This window comes from Tursiops truncatus, chromosome 19, assembly GCF_011762595.2.
Source record: "Tursiops truncatus isolate mTurTru1 chromosome 19, mTurTru1.mat.Y, whole genome shotgun sequence".
Classification (NCBI taxonomy): Eukaryota; Metazoa; Chordata; class Mammalia; order Artiodactyla; family Delphinidae; genus Tursiops; species Tursiops truncatus.
This window is the reverse complement of record NC_047052.1, coordinates 12402448-12424496: the sequence shown is the minus strand read 5'-3', so window position 1 is coordinate 12424496 and position 22049 is coordinate 12402448. Positions and strand designations below refer to the sequence as shown.

General features: G+C 43.2%; 1 protein-coding gene and 1 non-coding gene across 2 annotated transcripts in view; one reads left to right on the top strand and one right to left on the bottom strand.

Moving 5' to 3' along the window:
• Positions 1-22049, bottom strand: part of LOC117308982 (chymotrypsinogen B) — a 64935-nt gene that overhangs the window by 5591 nt on the left and 37295 nt on the right. The window lies entirely within an intron of this gene.
• Positions 18063-18135, top strand: TRNAG-CCC (transfer RNA glycine (anticodon CCC)). The gene has a single exon. It is a non-coding gene; the product is annotated as a tRNA-Gly (tRNA).

Below are 22049 nucleotides of genomic sequence, written 5' to 3'. Positions count from 1 at the left end.
AGGCGCTTGCATTTCTCTCCTCTGCCTTTGCAATGTAGCTATTCTGCCTGGGCTCTCAGGAACTACCTGATCCATCTGTAGTCCCCCAGACTGAGGGAAAAAAGAGAGGCCTTTTTAAATTCAAGCGGGAACACCATGAGGTCTCTGGTTCTGTCTGTCTTTATGTAAGAACTAACTTGTAAATGAGTTGTATTTAATTGGCTTAACAGAAAGTAAGCACTTAAATGCATTCTCAAAAATAATTTTTAAAAAACTCAACAGAATACTTTTCAGGTTCATGGGATCTGGGAAATATTCAATATTGAATTAATATCTGGTATTAAAGCTAGCTTAAGTTTGTGGGTTTAATTAATACAGACCTGTCTTTAGAGTCATCAACATTACATATAATACTTCTATTGTCCTAGGGTTACTGGAAGTGCACATTGTTATGAAATTTGTCAACAGGGAAAGTAACCTGATATGATTAAACTTTTAAGTAAATGTAACTGAGGTAAGAGCTTTTTGGTAAACTCTATAGGAATAATTATGTTTTGGAAATGTCCATCTAAAATAGTCCCCCCAAATTTTGGTAACTTGAAACTAAATTAAGCTAAATGATAGGAATGCATTGAATATCCAGGCCATTTCAAATAAGAAAAGGGAAAAACTTAACCTCTACCATAACACTGCCTGGCCTTTAAATAAGTTGGGGGGATGGAGGAAAATGGTCTGAAATGGGTCTCTAAATTATAATACCATCTTGCAATTGGATTTTTACTGTCGCAAGATGGGAAAATGGACTGAGGTTCCCTATGATCAAGCCTTCATGATCCTTTACCAAAACCCTGCTCTGTGCAGCTCCTATAATCAAAAGCCTGCGGAATCAGAAAGCACTCCTGACATTTCAGACGATCCCCTTTTAACCTTCCCCAGCTCTCAGGGGGGAACCAAGTCTCCCCTTCTTTTCCGGAACCACCTGCCTCTCCGGAGCCACCTATTTCCCCAGATCCTTCTGACCGGTCCCAAACTCCACCTCCCTGTGTCCCTTTATACCCTCCGTTACCCCAGAAAGAAGAGACTAGTCCCTCTGGGGTAACTTTTAGTGGAACTTCCTATCACCCAGGATCACGAAAATATGCCCTGTTAGGGAAGCGGCAAACGGTGAAGCGACAATCAGAGTACATGTGCCCTTCTCTATAACCAATTTAGCCCATTGCAAACAGAGACTAGGGCGATTTTCTGAAGACCCTAGTAAGTTTGCTGGAGGGTTTCAGGCCCTAACTCTGACCTTTGATTTAACTTGGAAGGATGTCCAGATAGTCATATCCAGCTTGCCAGGGACCAACCCAAACATTTTGGTATGGGTGGGGAGACAGTCCCAAATCAGGAGCCCTGCTGGAATTGTAATTCCCAGGATGGAACAGAAACCAGGAAGCAAATGATCCAATGTGTATTAGAAGGGATGAGAAAGTATATCAAAAAGCCAATTAACTATGAAAAGGTTAAAGGAGTGACCCAAGAAGGCCAAGAAAATCCAGCTCTCTTTCAGGGACAGCTTGGGGAGGCTTTCAGAACACTTACTGATCCATCTACTCCCAAGGGCCAATCCCTACTTGGACAACTTTTTATCAGCCAGTCTGCCCCCGGCAAAAGCTCCAAACGTTACAATTAGGCACACAAACCCTGAAGCCCAACTCCTAGAGGTGGCCTTCGGGGTATTTCATAATTGAGACCAAGCTGAGGAGGAATAGAGAACTTAGTGTGAAAACAGGCAGACCAGGGCTCCTGCTAAACCAAAGGCCATAGCTGTCAGCCACGCCTTATGACCTCAGGGCAACCCAAGGGGGCCAAGGAAGTTTAACCATCCACCTGGAGACAAAACCAGCAAGGGGAAATGCTTCAAATGTAAGTCTACCGACCACTGGGCCCAAAACTGCCAAAAAGAGCCCCTGGTCCATGCCCAGTCTGCAAACGAACAGCTCATTGGAAATGGGACTGTCCCCAGTTCCGAAGGGGAAGGGAGGTTCCCGCTCCCAAGATGGCCATGCTAGACGACTGAGGAGGCCCAGGGACTCTGGCGGCTCCCTTTCATGAGACGTCTGTCTCTATCGAGTAGCCCCAGGTGGTCCTTGACATGGCAGGTAAGAAAACCAGTTTTATAATTGATACAGGAGCCACTTACTCTGTCTTGATCTCTCATGCTGGGCCTCTTTCCTCCACAAGCTGTACAGTGACTGGTGTCTATGGAAAGCCTCACACCTGTTATTTTTCTGGGCCTCTCACTTGCCAATGTGAACAGCATTTAATTTCACATGTCTTTTAAGGTGTGCCTGAGTGTCCTACCCCACTAGTGGAAAGAGACTTTCTAGGCTCCCCTGGAGCCGTATGACGATTAGGAGGCACTGAGCAGCCCCTTTTCTTGACTCGAAGACAAACCAGCTGGAAGAACAAAGCCCTATTCCCAGCCATATTCTACACAGAGTAAACCCTGCAGTTTGGGACAAAGGAATCCCTAAGAAGGCTATAAACGTCCAACCTGTAAAAATCAGCCTTAAGCCAGAAGTCACTTATCCTCACGAGACAGTATCCCATAAAGTTGAAGCAAGAAAGGGTTTGCAACCGCTCAGAGATAAATTCCTAAAGCATGGCCTCTGAGTGCCCTGGTCTCTGTGCATTACCCCTCTTTTGCCAGTTGTTAAGCCAAATGGGGAATATCAAATGGTCCAAGACCTTAGAGCAGTAAATGATGTAGGGATCCCTATACATCCCCTTATGGCTAATCCTTATATCAGCCCAGATTCCTGGAGATGCCAAATGGTTTACTGTCCTTGACCTCAAGGATGGATTCTTTTGCATCACAGCTCATCCCTCATCTCAGTATCTGTGCCTTTGAGTGGACTAACCCCCACTCAGGCCAAATGCAACAATATACCTGGACAGTATTGCCTCAGGGGTTTCAGGACAGCCCACTTGTTTGCCCAGGCCCTAGGGAAAGAACTAAGGGAAATACACCTAAAAGAAGGGGCTGTCCTACAGTATGTAGATGACATATTAATACGCAGCTCCACCGTGGAGGCCTCAGATCAGAATACCATTGAAGTCCTTAATTTCCCTGGGGCCTGGCTGCAGGATCTCCCAGAAAAAAGCACAAATCTCAAAGCAACAAGTTAGGGCTTCCCTGGTGGCGCAGTGGTTGGGAATCTGCCTGCCAACGCAGGGGACACGGGTTCGAGCCCTGGTCTAGGAAGATCCCACATGCCGCGGAACAACTAAGCCCGTGAGCCACAACTACTGAGCCTGCACGTCTGGAGCCTGTGCTCTGCAATGGGACAGGCCGCGACAGTGAGAGGCCCGCGCACCGCGATGAAGAGTGGCCCCCACTCGCCGCAACTGGAGAAAGCCCTCGCACAGAAACGAAGACCCAACACAGCCAAAAATAAATAAATAAATTTATAATTAAAAAAATAAAGCAACAAGTTAAATATCTGCGATATATTGGGCTTCCCTGGTGGTGCAAGTGGTTGAGAGTCCGCCTGCCAATGCAGGGGACACGGGTTCGTGCCCCGGTCCGGGAAGATCCCACATGCCGCGGAGAGGCTGGGCCCATGAGCCATGGCCGCTGAGCCTGCGCGTCTGAAGCCTGTGCTCCGCAACGGGAGAGGCCACAACAGTGAGAGGCCCGCATACCACAAAAGAAAAAAAGAAAAAAATCTGGGATATATTATAAACCCTGGAAGTAGACAGTTGTCTCCAGATAGAAAGCAAGCTATATTAGGCCTCAGTGCCCCAAAGACAAAGAAAAAAAGAACAAAAACTTCGTACTTTCTTAGGCATGGCAGGATTTTGCAGAATTTGAATTCCAGGATTCTGACTAATGGCTAAGCCTCTGTATGAAGCCACGAAAGGCCCAGAAACAGAAGCATTACTTTGGGGAACAAGAAAAGGCTTTTAATAATATCAAACAGGCCCAGCTGAAAATCAGGGGACAGCTCTGGGGGTCCTTGTACAAAAGCTAGGAGAAGTTCCTCAGCCTAGGCTATTTTTCCAAACACCTAGATTCCATGGCCCGAGGCTGGCCTGGCTGCCTCCGGGTGGTAACTGCCACTGCTTTATCAGTGGAAGAAGCTGACAAGCTTACCTTGGGACAGCCACTGGAAGTCCAGACCCCTCATCAAGGACAAGGGATTCTGGAGATTAAAGGCCACCATTGGTTAACTGGAAGTTGCCTTACTAAGTACTGGGCTTTACTCCTTGATTCCCCGGAGGTAACCTCAAAACGTGCCACATCCTTAACCCGGCTACACTGATGCCCACTGAAAGCCCAAAGCTAACACATTCCTGCCTCGAAAACTGTGCCCAGGTTTATGCCTGTAGGCCCGATTTAACAGACCAGACTGTAGAAAACCCTGAGGGAGAATGGTTTACTAATGGCAGTAGTTTTGTTAAAGACGGAGTCAGGAGGGCAGATTATGCTATTGTGAGTGCTCATAGTGTTATAGAAGCAAAACCTTTGCTCCCTAACAAGCCCAGAGGGCTGAGCTAATAGCCCTAACTTGAGCCTTAACGTTAGGGAAAGAAAAAGTATAAATAGATACACAGGCTCAAAATACGCCTGCCTTGTTTTACACGCCCATGATATCTGGAAAGAAAGAGGACTTTTAAATGCAAAAAATTCCCCTGTAAAATACGGGGCTGAGATTTTACATCTCACAGAAACGGTTCAAAAACCAAAACAAGGGCTTCCCTGGTGGCGCAGTGGTTGAGAGTCCGCCTGCCGATGCAGGGGCCACAGGTTCGTGCCCCGGTCTGGGAAGATCCCACATGCCGCGGAGCGGCTGCGCCCGTGAGCCATGGCCACTGAGCCTGCGCGTCCAGAGCCTGTGCTCCGCAACGGGAGAGGCCACAACAGTGAGAGGCCCGTCTAGATTCCCTGGCCAAGGTGTTACTTGACAAACAACTGACGCTCGATTATCTACTGGCAGAACAAGGAGGGGTATGTGCAATTGCCAGTACTTCTTGTTGCACATACATCAACACCTCTTCCCAGTTAGAAACCAACATTGAGAAAATTCGACAAGCCACCTAGCTTCAGTGGACAATTAATCACCAATCCTTGCTATTCAACATGGGCGGGGAAATAGAAAACTGGTTCTCTAGTTTGTTCTCTTCGATCCCACAGGGTATTAAAAACTTTCTGGCAGGAGGTTTTCATTTTCTCATAATCCTTTTCAGTCATGCTGATTTATGCTATATTTCACCTAGCGCTCCATTGTCTTCGCTACTGTTGTAAACCTGTGACTAAGACTTTTCAGTCCAAGAAGGAGACCAGGGACCACTAGGTCCAGACCTTCCATTCTAAAAATAGAGAATCATGTTAAACTTTAACCCTGAGATTAACAAAAATATACACCCAAGCAGAATGGCTTCTTGGCAGGGGTGACATCACCTCCCCTGTCTGGTCAACAGTTAAGGAAGCCCTCCCAAAGTTACCCTGGTTCCTTCCCTTTCTAGGCCCTTTAATGGCTACTGGTGTTCTTCTCCTTTTTAGCCCTTGTTTAACCTTTTGGTTAAGTTTGTGTCTTCTAGGCTCCAGCAATTTGAAGTAAGGCTTGTGATGGTTCAAGAAATTCAACCCATATCAGCGCAGAGTGGCCCGGGCCCCTACAGGTCCTTGGAATAGTCAGAGAGGGACTTCTACACCTCTAGGGTAAGCTAGGGTCTGCGGCCCCGTCCAGCAGGAAGGAGTTTCAGAAGAAGAGATCTTTGGCTCCTTACCCCTTAAGAGTAAGGGTGTAGAGTCTCTCGGGGGGAATGAGACAGGCTGGGACCTGGGACTTTTTGCTGCAGTGCTTACACCTGGACAAATATCTCCTTGAGCAACAAAATACGAAGAAACTATAAGGGACTAAAAATAACTGCATGTGGCCTTCCCTGGTGGCACAGTGGTTGAGAGTCCGCCTGCCGATGCAGGGTACACGGGTTCGTGCCCTGGTCTGGGAAGATCCCACATGCCGCGGAGCGGCTGGGCCCGTGAGCCATGGCCGCTGAGCCTGCGCATCCGGAGCCTGTGCTCCGCAACGGGAGAGGCCACAACAGTGAGAGGCCCGCGTACCGCAAAAAGAAAGAAAAAAAAAAAATAATAATAACTGCATGCATGTGCAGCTGGGGCAAATTATAGACAAAAGATACAAAAAGACAAAAAAGAAAACAAAAAACAACCCAACTGCCACTTCTGAAGAGCTGGGAGCAAAAGCAGAGTACTGCACATGCCCCCTGCACTCACCACCACCAAACGGGTGGGCAAAACACCTAAGCCACCCCTCCGGCCTGACCCCTGGACACACCCCACCCTCACCCCACATAGAACCAGCTCGCCCCCAATCAGGGAGTGAGCAAGGGAACCTGTTACTAGTTTTCGCTGCCCCCTGCTGCAGCAGGGGCCCCAATAAAGCCTTGCCTGAATTTCTTGTCTGGCCTCTAGTCAATTTCTATTGATTAGGGAAGGCTAAGAACCCTGGTTGGTATCAATAATAACAATAGCACTGTTGTTATTGATGACGGTACAAAGGTATTTCCTTGCTTATTCTGCTCTTGAAAGCATACTATCTGCTTCATATGTGTTAGCTCGTTCAATAGTCAAATAGCCCATGACACAAGTTGTTTATTCTTGTTTTTAAAGGAAACTGAGGTTCAGAGAGGCTAAGGAATTTGCTCAAGTTACATGATGTGATACAACACTAAGACTATGAAAAGTTCAGGTATATTGTAATCTAGAGCAACCACTGAAAAAATTATGGAAAGAAGCATATCTAAAAAGCTAACAGGTAAATTAAAATGGAACTCTTAAGAACATTTTTAACCCAAAAAGAAGGCAAGAAAGAAGAAAGGAACAAAAAGGGGGGGAGGAACAAACAAAACAAGTAGTATGATGGTAGACCTAAAGTTCAATCATATTAATGAAAGGCAGAAATTGTCTAATGGATAAAAAAAAAGCAAGGCCAAACTATATGTTCTATAAAAATCATGCTTTTAATGTAAAGACAGATGGAAAAGTAAGTGGATGGAAAAAATATTTCACAACTAGTAAACACAAGAAGCTTGGAGGGTACTATTACTATCAGATAAAACAGACTTCAGGACAGAGTATTACTAAAGGGTAATCATAATGGGGTTAATTCGGGGAGACAAACATGTATGTGCCTAGTAACAGAGCTTCCAAATAGACAAAGCAAAAATGGACACATTTTAAAAAAAAAAAAGGACACATTTAAAGAAAGACAATAAAGATGTAAAAAAAAAAAAAAAAAAGACAAACCCACAAGCATAGTTGAAGACTTTAACATCTTCTCTCAGCAATTGATAGAATTAGACAAAAATTCAATCAAGATATATAAAATATGAACACCACTATTAACCACCTTGATCTGACATTGATAGAACATTTCACCAGGACTTCCCTGGCAGTCCAGTGGTTAACACTCCACACTCCCAGTGTATGGGACACGGGTTTGATCCCTGGTTAGGGAACTAAGATCCCACACACCACACAGCACAGCCAAAAAAAACAAAAAAATTTTTTTTTCACTAATAGCTGTGGAATATACATTCTTTTCAAATGCACATAGCACATTCAACAGAATAGATGTATGCTGGGCCCTACAAGTCTTGTTTAGAAGGATTGAAATCGTACAGAGTGTTGCCTGACCACAATAGAATCAAATTAGAAATCGGTAACAAGATAACTGTAGTCTAAGCACCCGACTGCTGAATTTTTTTTAATTGTAATGCAGGTGCCTGGCTTAAGCTTTTGACCACTGAGGCATCCATCTGAAAGACAGGTACCCCAAATAATAGGAGACCCTACCTGTGACCACTGAGTCAGTGGGTCATACCTGGACCATGTGTCCTGACCCAGACAAGTGAAATAGCACCAACGGCACCATGAAAGGGGTGATACAGTGGAGGCGTCGGGTCTCTGTGTCACCACTTGACTCACTGCTATGGCTCTTCCTCCCCTGACCCAATGGGATATATCATGGGTCCAATCCCTGGTGCAATGTTGCTAAAAAATTAATAGACCAATATGAACATCCTAAACATCTGGTGCCAGCTTCTCCTAAGAACCCTGCAGAGGTGCACCGGCTCCTTGATAAACTCAGAACCTCCAACAAGCATCCTGTGCTGCCGCACACCAGCATGCCAGGCCCTTATGTTCCACTCCAGAGGCTGAGCAGCTGTTCCCAAAGACCCTGTGAGTATGGTGCTAGTGGAAGCAGACCCCACCCCAGCGAGGTCAGCTGGGGCACCCTGGAGAGGAGAGCAGCCGCTTACAAAGCGGGCTCACAGGGACGTCATCCACAAACATCCAGTAACAACGCGTAAGATTAAGGTAACAGGAGAGAATCACAAAGTAGAAAGAGATCAGAAACTATACCTTAACTGAAATTCAAACCTTCCTGAAAGATTTTGGGAGACAGGATCAGGATGACAGAGGAGTAGGACAGGAAGCTCACCTTCTCCCACAGAGACGTTAAAAATACCTCTACAAGTGGAACAGTTCACACAGAACATCTACTGAACACCAACAGAAGACCTCAGACTTCCAAAAGGGCAAGAAAACCTCGACATAACCAGACAAAAGGAAAAAGTAAAAGGAGTTGGGATGGGGCCAGCGCCCAAGGGAGGGAGCTGTGAAGGAGGAAAGGTTCCCACCTCCTGGGAAGCCTCCTCACTGCAGGGAGATCAGCCTGGATGGAGGGGGAGCTTTGGAGCCTAGAAGGAGAGTGCAGCAACTGGTTTGCAGAAGGCAAAATGGAGAATAACCTGCACAGAAGCTCAGCACCACTGCCCTGCGCTCCCTACCCTGAGACCCCCGTCTGTTGGTGCAGGTGAGGGCTGGGGGCTGACGTTTAGGCTTCAGAGGTCAAACCCAGGGAGAGGACTGGGGCTGGCTGCCCAGGGACAGCCTGAAGAGGCTGCTGTGGCAACTGAGGGTGTACTCAGAAGAAGCCTGGGCCCACCAGAGAGGTAAGGTACTATTACTGGGCGGCACATGAGGAGAGGGGCAGGACCACCATAAGAGCTTCTTTCCTGTGAGCCCTCCCACACAACAGGACACTGCCTACAGGAGCTTCGGGGGAGAGTGCAAGTTGATGCCACCATCGTGGGCTGCAGAGGTGGGCACAGGGCACTGCTACAAGACCCCTGATCAGGTACCAAGCACTGCCCCTGCTGTCCCCGGAGTGTGCAGACAGCAGCTGCACATACAAGACCCGTGAGCAGGCAGCAGGGCCTGCCCCCACCATCCTGGGAGTGCGCAAGGGCCACTGCACCTGCACACCCCATATCAAGAAGATAACAGCCAGCACACACTGAGGAGAGAGACAGCAAGCATCCGAACTAAAAGCAGCCCCTCGATTTCAGAAAAGATGGCAGAGTAGAAGGACTTGAGCTCACCTCCCCTCGCGAAAACACTCAAATCACAAGTAACTGCTGAACAACCATCTACAAAAAAGACTGGAACCTACCAAAAAAGATATTTTACTTTCAAAGACAAAGAGGAAGCCACAAGGAGACAGTAGGAGGGGCACTTTAGCAACATATTCAAGTCCCACACCCGCAGGAAGGGTGACCCACAAACTGGAAAATATTTATATCGCAGAGGTTCTCCCACAAGAGTGAGAGTTCTGAGCCCCACAGCAGGCTCCCCAGCCTAAGGTCTGGCATCAGGAGGAGTAACCCCCAGAGCATTTGGCTTTGAAGGCCAGCAGGGCTTGAGTGTAGGAGCTCCACAGGACTAGGGGAAACAGAGACTCCACTCTTGGAGGGAGCACACAAGCTTACACATACAATGGGATCCAGCACAAATCGGTAACTCCACAGAAGGCTGGGCTGGACCTACCTAAGAGTCTTGGAGGGTCTCCTGGGGAAGGGGAGGTTGGCTGTGGCTCACAGTGGGGGCAAGGACACTGGTGGCAGAGAGGCCCCAGAGAAAACTGATTTGGCATGAGCTCTTCCAGAGGTCACCATTTTGGCATCAAGACTTGGCCCTACCCGACAGCCTACAGGCTCCAGTGCTGGAACACCTCTGCCCAAACAACCAGCAGGATAGGAACACAGCCCCACCCATCAGCAGACAGGCTGCCTAAAGCTGTTCTGAGCTCACAGCCACCTCTAAACACACCTCTTGACATGACCCTGCACATGAGATGGACAAGACCCAGTCTACCCACCAGTGAGCAGGCACCAGTACCTCCCACCAGGAAGCCTGCACAAGCCTCAGGACCAACCTCACCCACCAGGGGGCGGACTCAAGAAACAAGAGGAGCTACAATCCTGCAGTCAGAGGAAAGGAGACCACAAACACAGAAAGTTAGACAAAATGAGACTGCAGACAAATATATTCCAGACAAAGGAACAAGATAAAAACCCACAAGAACAACTAAATGAAGTGGACATAGGCAACTTACCTGAAAAAGAATTTAGAGTAATGATAGTAAAGACGATCCAAGATCTCAGAAAAAGAATGGAGACACAAGAAATGTTTAACAAAGAGCTAGAAGATTTAAGGAACACACAAACAGAAATTAACAGTACAATAACTGGAATGAAAAACACACTAGAAGGAATCAATAGCAGAATAACTGAGGCAGAAGAACAGATAAGTGACCTGGAAGACAGAATGGTGGAATTCACTGCTGCGAAACAGAATAAAGAAAAAAGAATGAAAAGAAATGAGGACAGTCTCAGAGACCTCTGGGACAATATTAAATGCACCAATATTGGCATTATAGGGGTCCCAGAAGGAGAGAGAGACAGAGGGCCTAAGAAAATATTTGAAGAGATTATAGCTGAAAACTTCCCTAACATGAGAAACGAAACATTCACTCAAGTCCAGGAAGTGCAGAGAGTCCCAGGCAGGATAAACCCAAGGAGGAACACATCAAGACACATATTAATCAAACTGACAAAAATTAAAGACAGAGAGAAAATATTAAAAGCAACAAGGAGAAGCAACAAATAACACACAAGGGAATCCCCATAAGGTTATCAGCTGATTTTTCAGCAGAAACTCTGCAGGCCAGAAGGGAGTGGCATGATATATGAAATCATGAAAGGGAAAGGGAAAGTGATGAAAGGGAAAAACCTACAACCAAGAATACTCTACCCAGCAAGGCTCTTGTTCAGATTCGACAGAGAAATCAAAAGCTTTACAGACAGGAAAAAGCTAAGAGAATTCAGCACCACCAACCCAGCTTTACAACAAATCCTAAAGGAACTTCTCTAGCTGGAAAAGAAAAGCCCACACCTAGAAACCAGAAAATTATGCATGGGAAAGCTCACTGGCAGAGGCAAATATAAAGTAAAGGTAGTAAATCATCCACACTCAAATATGATATTAAAACAAGCAATCATGAAAAGAGGAGAGTACAAATGCAGGATACTGGAGATTAAGAGACCAGCAACTTAAAATAATCTTGTGCATATATAAACTGCTATATAAAAACTGCACAGGAACCACAAATCAAAAATCTACAATAGATTTCTACAAAAAAGAAAAAGGAATCCAAACACAATACTAAAGATAGATATCAAATCACAAGAGAAGAGAGCAAAAGAGGAATGGAAGCAAAAAGACCTTCAAAAACAAATTCAAAACAATTAACAAAATGCCAATAAGAAGATACATATTGATAATTACCTTAAATGTAAATGGATTAAATGCTCCAACCAAAAGACATAGACTGGCTGAATAGATACCAAAACAAGACCTGTATATATGCTGTCTACAAGAGACCCACTTCAGATCTAGGGACACATAAAGACTGAAAGTGAGGGGATGGAAAAAAGTATTCCAGGCAAATGGAAATCAAAAGAAAGCTGGAGTAGCAATACTCATATCAGAAAAAATACACTTTAAAATAACGACTGTCACAAGAGACACAGAAGGACACTACATAATGATCAAGGAATCAATCCAAGAAGAAGATATAACAATTGTAAACATGTATGCACCCAACATAGGAGCTCCTCAATGTATAAGGCAAATACTAACAACCATAAAAGGAGAAATCAACAGTAACACAATAATAGTGGGGGACTTTAACACCCCACTTACATCAATGGACAGATCATCCAGACAGAAAATCAACAAGGAAACATAGGCCTTAAATAACACATTAGACCATATGGACTTAATTGATATTTACAGAACATTCCATCCGAAAGCAGCAGAATACACTTTCTTCTCAAGGGCAAATGGAACGTTCTCCAAGATAGATCACATTTTGGGACACAAATCAAGCATTCGTAAATTTAAGAAAATTGAAATAATAGTGAGCACCATTTCCAACCACAATGCTATGAGATTAGAAATCAATTACAGGAAAAAAAACAGTAAAAAACACAAAGACGTGGAGGCAAAACAATGTGTTAGTAAACAACCAATGGATCACTGAAGAAATCAAAGAGGAAATCAGAAAATATCTAGAGACAAATGAACATAAAAACACAATGATCCAAAACCTATAGGATGGAGCAAAAGCAGTTCTAAGAGGGAAGATTATAGCAATACAATCTTACCTCAGGAAACAAGAAAAATCTCACAAAAACAACCTAAACTTACACCTAAATCAACTAGAGAAAGAAGAACAAACAAAACCCATAGTTACTAGAAGAAAAGAAATCAAAAATGTCAGAGCAGAAACAAATGAAATAGAGACAAAGAAAACGACAGAAAAGATCAATGAAACTAAAAGCTGGTTCTTTGAAAAGATAAACAAAATTGATAAATCTGTAGCCAGACTCATCAAGATAAAAAGGGAGAGGGCTCAAATCAATAAAATTAGAAATGAAAAAGGAAAACTTACAACGGACACTACAGAAACACAAAGGGTCATAACAGACTACTACAGATAACTATATGCCAATAAAGTGGACAACCTAGAAGAAATGGACAAATTCTTAGAAAGGTACAACCTTCCAACACTGAACCAGGAAGAAATAGAAAATATGAACTGACCAATCACAAGTACTGAAATTGAAATAGTGATTTTAAAACACCCAATAAACAAAAGTCCAGGACCAGATGGCTTCACAGGTGAATTCTATCAAACATTTAGAGAAAAGTTAACATCTATCCTTCTGAAACTCTTCCAAAAAACTGCAGTGAAAGTACACTCCCAAACTCATTCTATGAGACCACCATCACCCTGATACTAAAACCAGACAAAGACACAACATAAAAAGAAAATTACAGGTCAATATCAATGATGAACATATACACAAAAATCAACAAAATAGTAGCAAACCAAATCCAACAATACACTAAAAGGATAATACACCATGATCAAGTGGGATTTATCCCAAAGATGCAAGAATTCTTCCATATCCACAAATCAATCAGTGTGATACACTAAATTAAAAAATTGAAGAATAAAAACTATATGATGATCTCAAGGTGCAGAAAAAGCTTTTGACAGAATTCAACACCCATTTATGATAAAAACTTTCCAGAAAGTGGGCATAGAGGGAATATACCTCAACATAATAAAGGCCATATGACAAACACACAGCTAACATCATTCTCAATGGTGAAAAACTGAAAGCATTTCCTCTAAGATCAAGAACAAGACAAGATGTCCACTATCACACTTTTATTCAACATCATTTTGGAAGCCCTAGCCATGGCAATAGGAGAAGAAAAAGAAATAAAAGCAATCCAGGTCTGTTTTTCTGCAGACTTACAAAGAGGTTTATGTGGGCCCACAGTGAGATGGCAGCGGCTTACAGGGCAAGAAACAAAGCCTCAAATGAAACGCCAAGTACTCCTTGGTGTGAGCCCTCCCAGAGTCCGCCATTAGCCCCACCCGTCAGTAGTCAAGCAGATTAAAGTTTTACTGAGCTCTGCCCACCAGAGCAACAGCCAGCTCTACCCACCACCAGTCCCTTCCATCAAGGAACTTGCACAAGCCTCTTAGATAGCCTCATCCACCAGAGGGCAGACAGCAGAAGCAAGCAGAACTACAATCCTGCAGCCTGTGGAACAAAAACCACATTCACAGAAAGATAGACAAGATGAAAAGGCAGAGGGCTATGTACCAGATGAAGGAAGAAGATAAAACCCCAGAGAAACAATTAAATGAAGTGAAGATAGGCAACCTCCCAGAAAAAGAATTCAGAATAATGATAGTGAAGATGATCCAGGACCTCAGAAAAAGAATGGAGGCAAAGATCGAGAAGATGCAAGAAATGTTTAACAAAGACCTAGAAGAATTAAACAACAAACAAACAGAGATGAATACAATAACTGAAATGAAAACTACACTAGAAGGAATCAATAGCAGAATAACTGAGGCAGAAGAATTAATAAGTGAGTTGGAAGACAGAATGGTGGAATTCACTGCTGCGAAACAGAATAAAGAAAAAAGAATGAAATGAAGACAGCCTAAGAGACCTCTGGGACAACATTAAACGTAACAGCATTCACATTATAGGGGTCCCAGAAGGAGAAGAGAGAGAGAAACGACGAGAGAAAATATTTGAAGAGATTATAGTCGAAAACTTCCCTAACATGGGAAAGGAAATAGCCACCCAAGTACAGGAAACACAGAGAGGCCCATACAGGATAAACCCAAGGAGAAACAAGCCGAGACACATAGTAATCAAACTGGCAAAAATTAAAGACAAAGAAAAATTATTGAAAGCAACAAGGGAAAAATGACAAATAACATACAAGGGAACTCCCATAAGGTTAACAGCTGATTTCTCAGCAGAAACGCTACAAGCCAAAAGGGAGTGGCATGATATACGTAAAGTGATGAAAGGGAAGAACCTACAACCAAGATTACTCTACCCAGCAAGGATTTCATTCAGATTAGATTGAGAAATCAAAAGCTTTACAGACAAGCAAAAGCTAAGAGAATTCAGCACCACCAAACCAGCTTTACAACACATGCTAAAGGAACTTCTCTAAGTGGGAAACACAAGAGAAGAAAAGGACCTACAAAAACAAACCCAAAACAATTAAGAAAATAGTCATAGGAATATACATATCGATAATTACCTTCAACGTGAATGAATTAAATGCTCCAACCAGAAGACACAGGCTTGCTGAATGGATACAAAAACAAGACCTATCCATATGCTGTCTACAAGAGACCCACTTCAGACCTAGGGACACATACAGACTGAAAGTGAGGGGATGGAAAAAGATGTTCCATGCAAATGGAAATCAAAACAAAGCTGGAGTAGCAATATTCATATCAGATAAAATAGACTTTAAAATAAAGACTGTTACAAGAGACACAGAAGGACACTACACAATGATCAAGAGATCAATCCAAGAAAAAGATATAACAATTATAAATATATATGCACCCAACATAGGAGCACCTCAATACATAAGGCAACTGCTAACAGCTATGAAAGAGGAAATCGACAGTAACACAATAATAGTGGGGGACTTTAACACCTCACTTACACCAATGGACAGATCATCCAAATTGAAAATAAATAAGGAAACAGAAGCTTTAAATGACACAATACACCAGATATATTTAGTTGATATTTATAGGACATTCCATCCAGAACCAGCAGATTACACATTCTTCTCAAGTGCGCATGGAACATTCTCCAGGATAGATTACATCTTGGGTCACAAATCAAGCCACAGTAAATTTAGGAAAACTGAAACCATATCAAGTATCTTTTCTGACCAAAACGCTATGAGATTACAAATGAATTACAGGGAAAAAAACGTAAAAAAACACAAACACGTGGAGGCTAAACGTTACTAAATAACCAAGAGATCACTGAAGAAATCAAAGAGGAAATAAAAAAATACCTAGAGACAAATGACAATGAAAACACAACGATCCCAAACTTATGGGATGCAGCAAAAGCAGTTCTAAGAGGGATGTTTATAGCTATACAAGCCTACCTCAAGAAACAAGAAAAATCTCAAATAAACAATCTAACCTTACACCTAAAAGAACTACAGAAAGAAGAACAAACAAAACCAAAGTTAGCAGAAGGAAAGAAATCATAAAAATCAGAGCAGAAATAAATGAAATAGAAACAAAGAAAACAATAGCAAGGGTCAATAAAACTAAAAGCTGGTTCTTTGAGAAGATAAACAAAATTGATAAACCATTAGCCAGACTCATCAAGAAAAAGAGGGAGAGGACTCAAATCAATAAAATTAGAAATGAAAAAGGAGAAGTTACAACAGACCCCGCAGAAATACAAAGCATCCTAAAAGACTACTACAAGCAACTCTATGCCAATAAAATGGACAACCTGGAAGAAATGGGCAAACTCTTAGAAAGGTATAACCTTCCAAGACCGAACCAGGAAGAAATAGAAAATATGAACAGACCAATCACAAGTAATGAAATTGAAACTGTGATTAAAAATCTTCCAACAAACAAAAGTCCAGGACCAGATGGCTTCACAGGTGAATTCTATCAAACATTTAGAGGCGAGCTAACACCTATCCTTCTCAAACTCTTCCAAAAAATTGCAGAGGAAGGAACATTTCCAAACTCATTCTACAAGGCCACAATCATCCTGATACCAAAACAAGACAAAGATACGACAAAAAAAGAAAATTACAGACCAATATCACTGATGAATATAGATACAAAAATCCTTAACAGAATACTAGCAAACAGAATCCAACAACACTTTAAAAGGATCATACACCATGATCAAGTGGGATTTATCCCAAGGATGCAAGGATTCTTCAATATACACAAATCAATCAATGGGATAAACCATATTAACAAATTGAATAATAAAACCATGTGATCATCTCAATAGATGCATAAAAAGCTTTTGACAAAATTCAACACCCATTTATGATAAAAACTCTCCAGAAAGTGGGCATAGAGGGAACCTACCTCAACATAATAAAGGCCATATATGACAAACCCACATCAAACATCATTCTCAATGGTGAAAAACTGAAAGTATTTCCTCTAAGATCAGGGACAAGACAAGGATGTCCACTCTCACCACTATTATTCAACTTTTGGAAGTCCTAGCCACGGCAATCAGAGAAGGAAAAGAAATAAAAGGAACACAAATTGGAAAAGAAGACGTAAAACTGTCACTGTTTGCCAATGACATGATACTATACATAGAAAATCCTAAAGATGCTACCAGAAAATGACTAGAGTTCATCAATGAATCTGATAAAGTTGCAGGATACAAAATGAATACACAGAAGTTTGTTGCATTCCAATAGACCACCAACAAAAGATCAGAAAAGTTAAGGAAACGATTCCATTTACCATCTCATCAAAAAGAATAACATATCTAGAAATAAACTATCTAAGGAGGGAAAAGACCTGTACTCTGAAAACTATAAGATGCTAATGAAAGAAATCAAAGATGACAGAAACAGATGGAGACATAGAACTTGTTCTTGGATTAGAAGAATCAATATTGTCAAATTGACTATATTACACAAAGCAATCTACAGATTCAATGCAATCCCTATCAAATTACCAATGGCACTTTTTACAGAATTAGAACAGAAAACTTTACAATTTGTATGGAAGCAAAAGACCCTGAATAGCCAAAGCAATCTTGAGAAAGAAAAACAGAGCTGAAGGAATCAGGCTGCCTGACTTGAGACATTACTACAAAGCTATAGTAATCAAACCAGTATGGTACTGGCACAAAAACAGAAATATAAATCAATGGAACATGATAGGAACTCCAGAGATGAACCCATGCACCTATGGTCAACTAATCTATGATAAAGGAGGCAAGAATATACAATGGACAAAATACAGGCTCTTCAATAAGTGGCGCTGGGAAAGCTGGGCAGCTACATGTAAAAGAATGAAATTAGAACACTCCCTAACACCATACACAAAAACAAACTCAAAGTTGATTAAAGACCTAAATGTAAGGCCAGATACTATGAAACTCTTATAGGAAAACATAGGCAGAACACTCTCTGACATAAATCACAGCAATACTTTTTTAGATCCACCTCCTAGAGGAATGAAAATAAAAACAACAATAAACAAATGGGACCTAATTAAACTTAAAACTTTTGCACAGGGATTTCCCTGGTGGTCCAGTGGCTAAGACTTTGCACTCCCAATGCAGGGGGCCCAGGTTCAATCCCTGGTCAGGGAACTAGATTCTACATACCCCAACTAAGAGTTTGCATGCTGCAACTAAAGATCCTGCATGCCTCAACTAAAGGTTCCGCATGCCACAACTAAAAAGATCCCGCGTGCTGCAACTAAAAAGATCCTGCGTGCCGCAACTAACAAGATCCTGCATGCCGCAACTAAAAGATCCCACATGCAGCAACAAAGATCCTCCTGTGTGCTGCAACTAAGACCCAGAGCAGCCAAATTAATTTTTTAAAATTATTATTTATTTTTAAAAAACAACAACTTTTGTACAGCAAAGGAAACCATAAACAAAACGAAAAAAGAACCTACAGAATGGGAGAAAATATTTGCAAATGAAGCAACCAACAAGGGATTAATCTCCAAAATACATCAACAGCTCATGCAGCTCAACATCAACAAAACAAACAACCCAATCAAAAAATGGATGAAAGATCTAAATAGATATTTCTCCAAAGAAGACATACAGATGGTCAAAAAGCAGATGAAAAGATGCTCAACATCGCTAATTATCAGAGAAATGCAAATCAAAACTACAATGATATATCACCTCACACCAGTCAGGATGGCCATCATTAAAAAATCTACAAACAATAAATGCTAGAGAGGGTGTGGAAATAGGGAACCATCCTACACTGTTGGTGAGAATGTAAATTGGTACAACCATATGGATAACAGTATGGAGGTTCCTTAAAAAACTAAATGTGATCCAGCAATCCCACTCCTGGGCATTGACAGATGAATGGATAAAGAAGATGTGGTATACATATATACAACGGAACATTACCCAGCCATTAAAAAGAATGAAGTAATGCCATTTGCGTCAACATGGATGGACCTAGAAATTATCATACAGGGACTTCCCTGGTGGTCCAGTGGTAAGACTCTGTGCTCTCAATGCAGGAGGCCCAGGTTCGATCCCTGGTCAAGGAACTAGGTTCCACATGCATGCTGCAACTTAGAAGTCTGCATGCCACAACTAAGAAGACCACATGCCACAATAAACATCCTGTGTGCCACAACTAAGACCCAGTGCAGCCAAAATAAATGCATACATATATACGTACATAAATAAATTTTTTTAAATTATCATACTAAGTAACCCAAATAATGAAAGATAAATATCATATGAGAGACCTTCAAGATGGCGGAAGAGTAAGTTGTGGAGATCACCTTCCTCCGTACAAATACATCAGAAATACATCTACATGTGGAACAACTCCACAGAATACCTACTGAATGCTGGCAGAAGACCTCAGACCTCCCAAAAGGCAAGAAACTCCCCCACGTACCTGGGTAGGGCAAAAGAAAAAAGAAAAAACAGAGACAAAAGAATAGGGACGGGACCTGCACCAGTGGGAGGGAGCTGTGAAGGAGGAAAGGTTTCCACACCCTAGGAAGCCCATTCACGGGCGGAGACTGCAGGTGGCGGAGGGGGGAAGCTTCAGAGCCACGGAGGAGAGCACAGCAACAGGGGTGCGGAGGGCAAAGCAGAGAGATGCCCACACAGAGGATCGGTGCCGACCAGCACTCACCAGCCCGAGAGGCTTGTCTGCTCACCCGCCGGGGCGGGCGGGGCTGGGAGCTGAGGCTCGGGCTTCGGAGGTCAGATCCCAGGGAGAGGACTGGCGGCGTGAACACAGCCTAAAGGGGGCTAGTGTGCCACAGCTAGCCAGGAGGGAGTCCGGGAAAAGGTCTGGACCTGCCTAAGAGGCAAGAGACCATTGTCTTGGGGTACTCGAGGAGAAGGGATTCAGAGCACTGCCTAAATGGGCTCCAGAGACGGGCGAGAGCTGTGGCTATCAGCGCGGACCCCAGAGACCGGCATGAGATGCTAAGGCTGCTGCTGCCGCCACCAAGAAGCCTGTGTGCCAGCACAGGTCACTATACACACATACCCTCCCGGGAGCCTGTGCAGCCCACCACTGCCAGGGTCCCGTGATTCAGGGACAACTTCCCCAGGAGAACACACGGCGCACCTCAGGCTGGTGCAACGTCACGCCGGCCTCTGCCGCCGCAGGCTCGCCCCGCATCCGCACCCCTCCCTCCCCCCGGCCTGAGTCAGCCAGAGCCCCCTAATCAGCTGCTACTTTAACCCCGTCTTGTCTGAGCGAAGAACAGATGCCCTCAGGAGACCTACACGCAGAGGCGGGGCCGAATCCAAAGCTGAACCCCAGGAGCTGTGCAAACAAAGAAGAGAAAGGGAAGTCTCTCCAGGCAGCCTCAGGAGCAGCGGATTAAACCGCCACAATCAACCTGACGTACCCTGCATCTGTGGAATACCTGAATAGACAACGAATCATCCCAAAATTGATATGATGGACTTTGGGAGCAATGATATATATATATTTTTTTTTTATTTTTCTCTTTTTGTGAATGTGTATGTGTATGCTTCTTTGTGTGATTTTGTCTGTATAGCTTCACTTTTACCAACTGTCCTAGGGTTCTGTCTGTCCGTTCTTTTTTTTAGTATATTTTTAAACGCTTGTTATCATTAGTGGATTTGTTTCCTGGTTTGGTTGCTCTCTTCTTTCCTTCTTTTTTTTTGTGGTACGCAGGCCTCTCACTGTTGTGGCCCCTCCCGTTGCGGAGCACAGGCTCCGGACACGCAGGCTCAGCGGCCATGGCTCACGGGCCCAGCCGCTCCATGCATGTGGGATCTTCCCAGACCGGGGCACGAACCCGTGTCCCCTGAATTGGCAGGCGGACTCTCAACCACCGTGCCACCAGGGAAGCCCCTCTTCTTTCTTTTTATTTTTAAATTTTTTTATTACCTTTTAATTTTAATTTTTAATAATTATTTTTTATGTTTTACTTTAATAACATTACTTAATTCTTTCTTTCTCTCTTTCTCCCTTTCTCCCTTTCCCTCTTTCTTTTCTCCCTTTTCTTCTGAGCTGTGTGGCTGACAGGCTCTAAGTGCTCTGCCTGGATGTCAGGCCTGTGCCTCTGAGGTGGGAGAGCCGAATTCAGGACAGTGGTCCACCAGAGACCTCCCAGCTCCACATAATATCGAACAGAAAAAGCTCTCCCAGAGATCTCCATCTCAATGCTAAACCCAGCTCCACTCAAAGCCCAGCAAGCTACCGTGTTGGACACCCTATGCCAGAAAACTAGCAAGACAGGAACACAACCCCACTGATTAGCAGACAGCTGCCTAAAATCACACTAAGGTCTCAGACACCCCAAAACACACCACCGGACGTGGACCTGCCCAGCAGAAAGACAAGATCCAACCTCATCCACCAGAACACAGGCACTAGTCCCCTCCACCAGGAAGCCTACACAACCCACTGAACCAACCTTAGCCACTGGGGCAGACATCAAAAACAACAACAACTATGAACTTGCAGCTTGTGAAAAGGAGACCCCAAACACAGTAAGTTAAGCAAAATGAGAAGACAGAGAAACACATGGCAGATGAAGGAGCAAGGTAAAAACCCACCAGACCAAACAAATGAAGAGGAAATAGGCAGTCTACCTGAAAAAGAATTCAGAGTAATAATAGTAAAGATGATCCAAGATCTTGGAAATAGAATGGAAAAAACACAAGAAACATTTAACAAGTACCTAGAAGAACTAAACACCAAACAAACAATGATGAACAACACAATAAATGAAATTAAAAATTCTCTAGAAGGAATCAATAGCAGAATAACAGCCAGAAGAACGGATAAGTGACCTGGAAGATAAAATAGTGGAAATAACTACTGCAGATCAGAATAAAGAAAAAAGAATGAAAAGAATTGAGGACAGACTCAGAGACCTCTGGAACAACATTAAATGCACCAACATTCGAATGACAGGGGTTCCAGAAGTAGAAGAGAAAAAGAAAGGGACTGAGAAAATATTTGAAGAGATTATAGTTGAAAACTTCCTTAATATGGGAAAGGAAATAGTTAATCAAGCCGG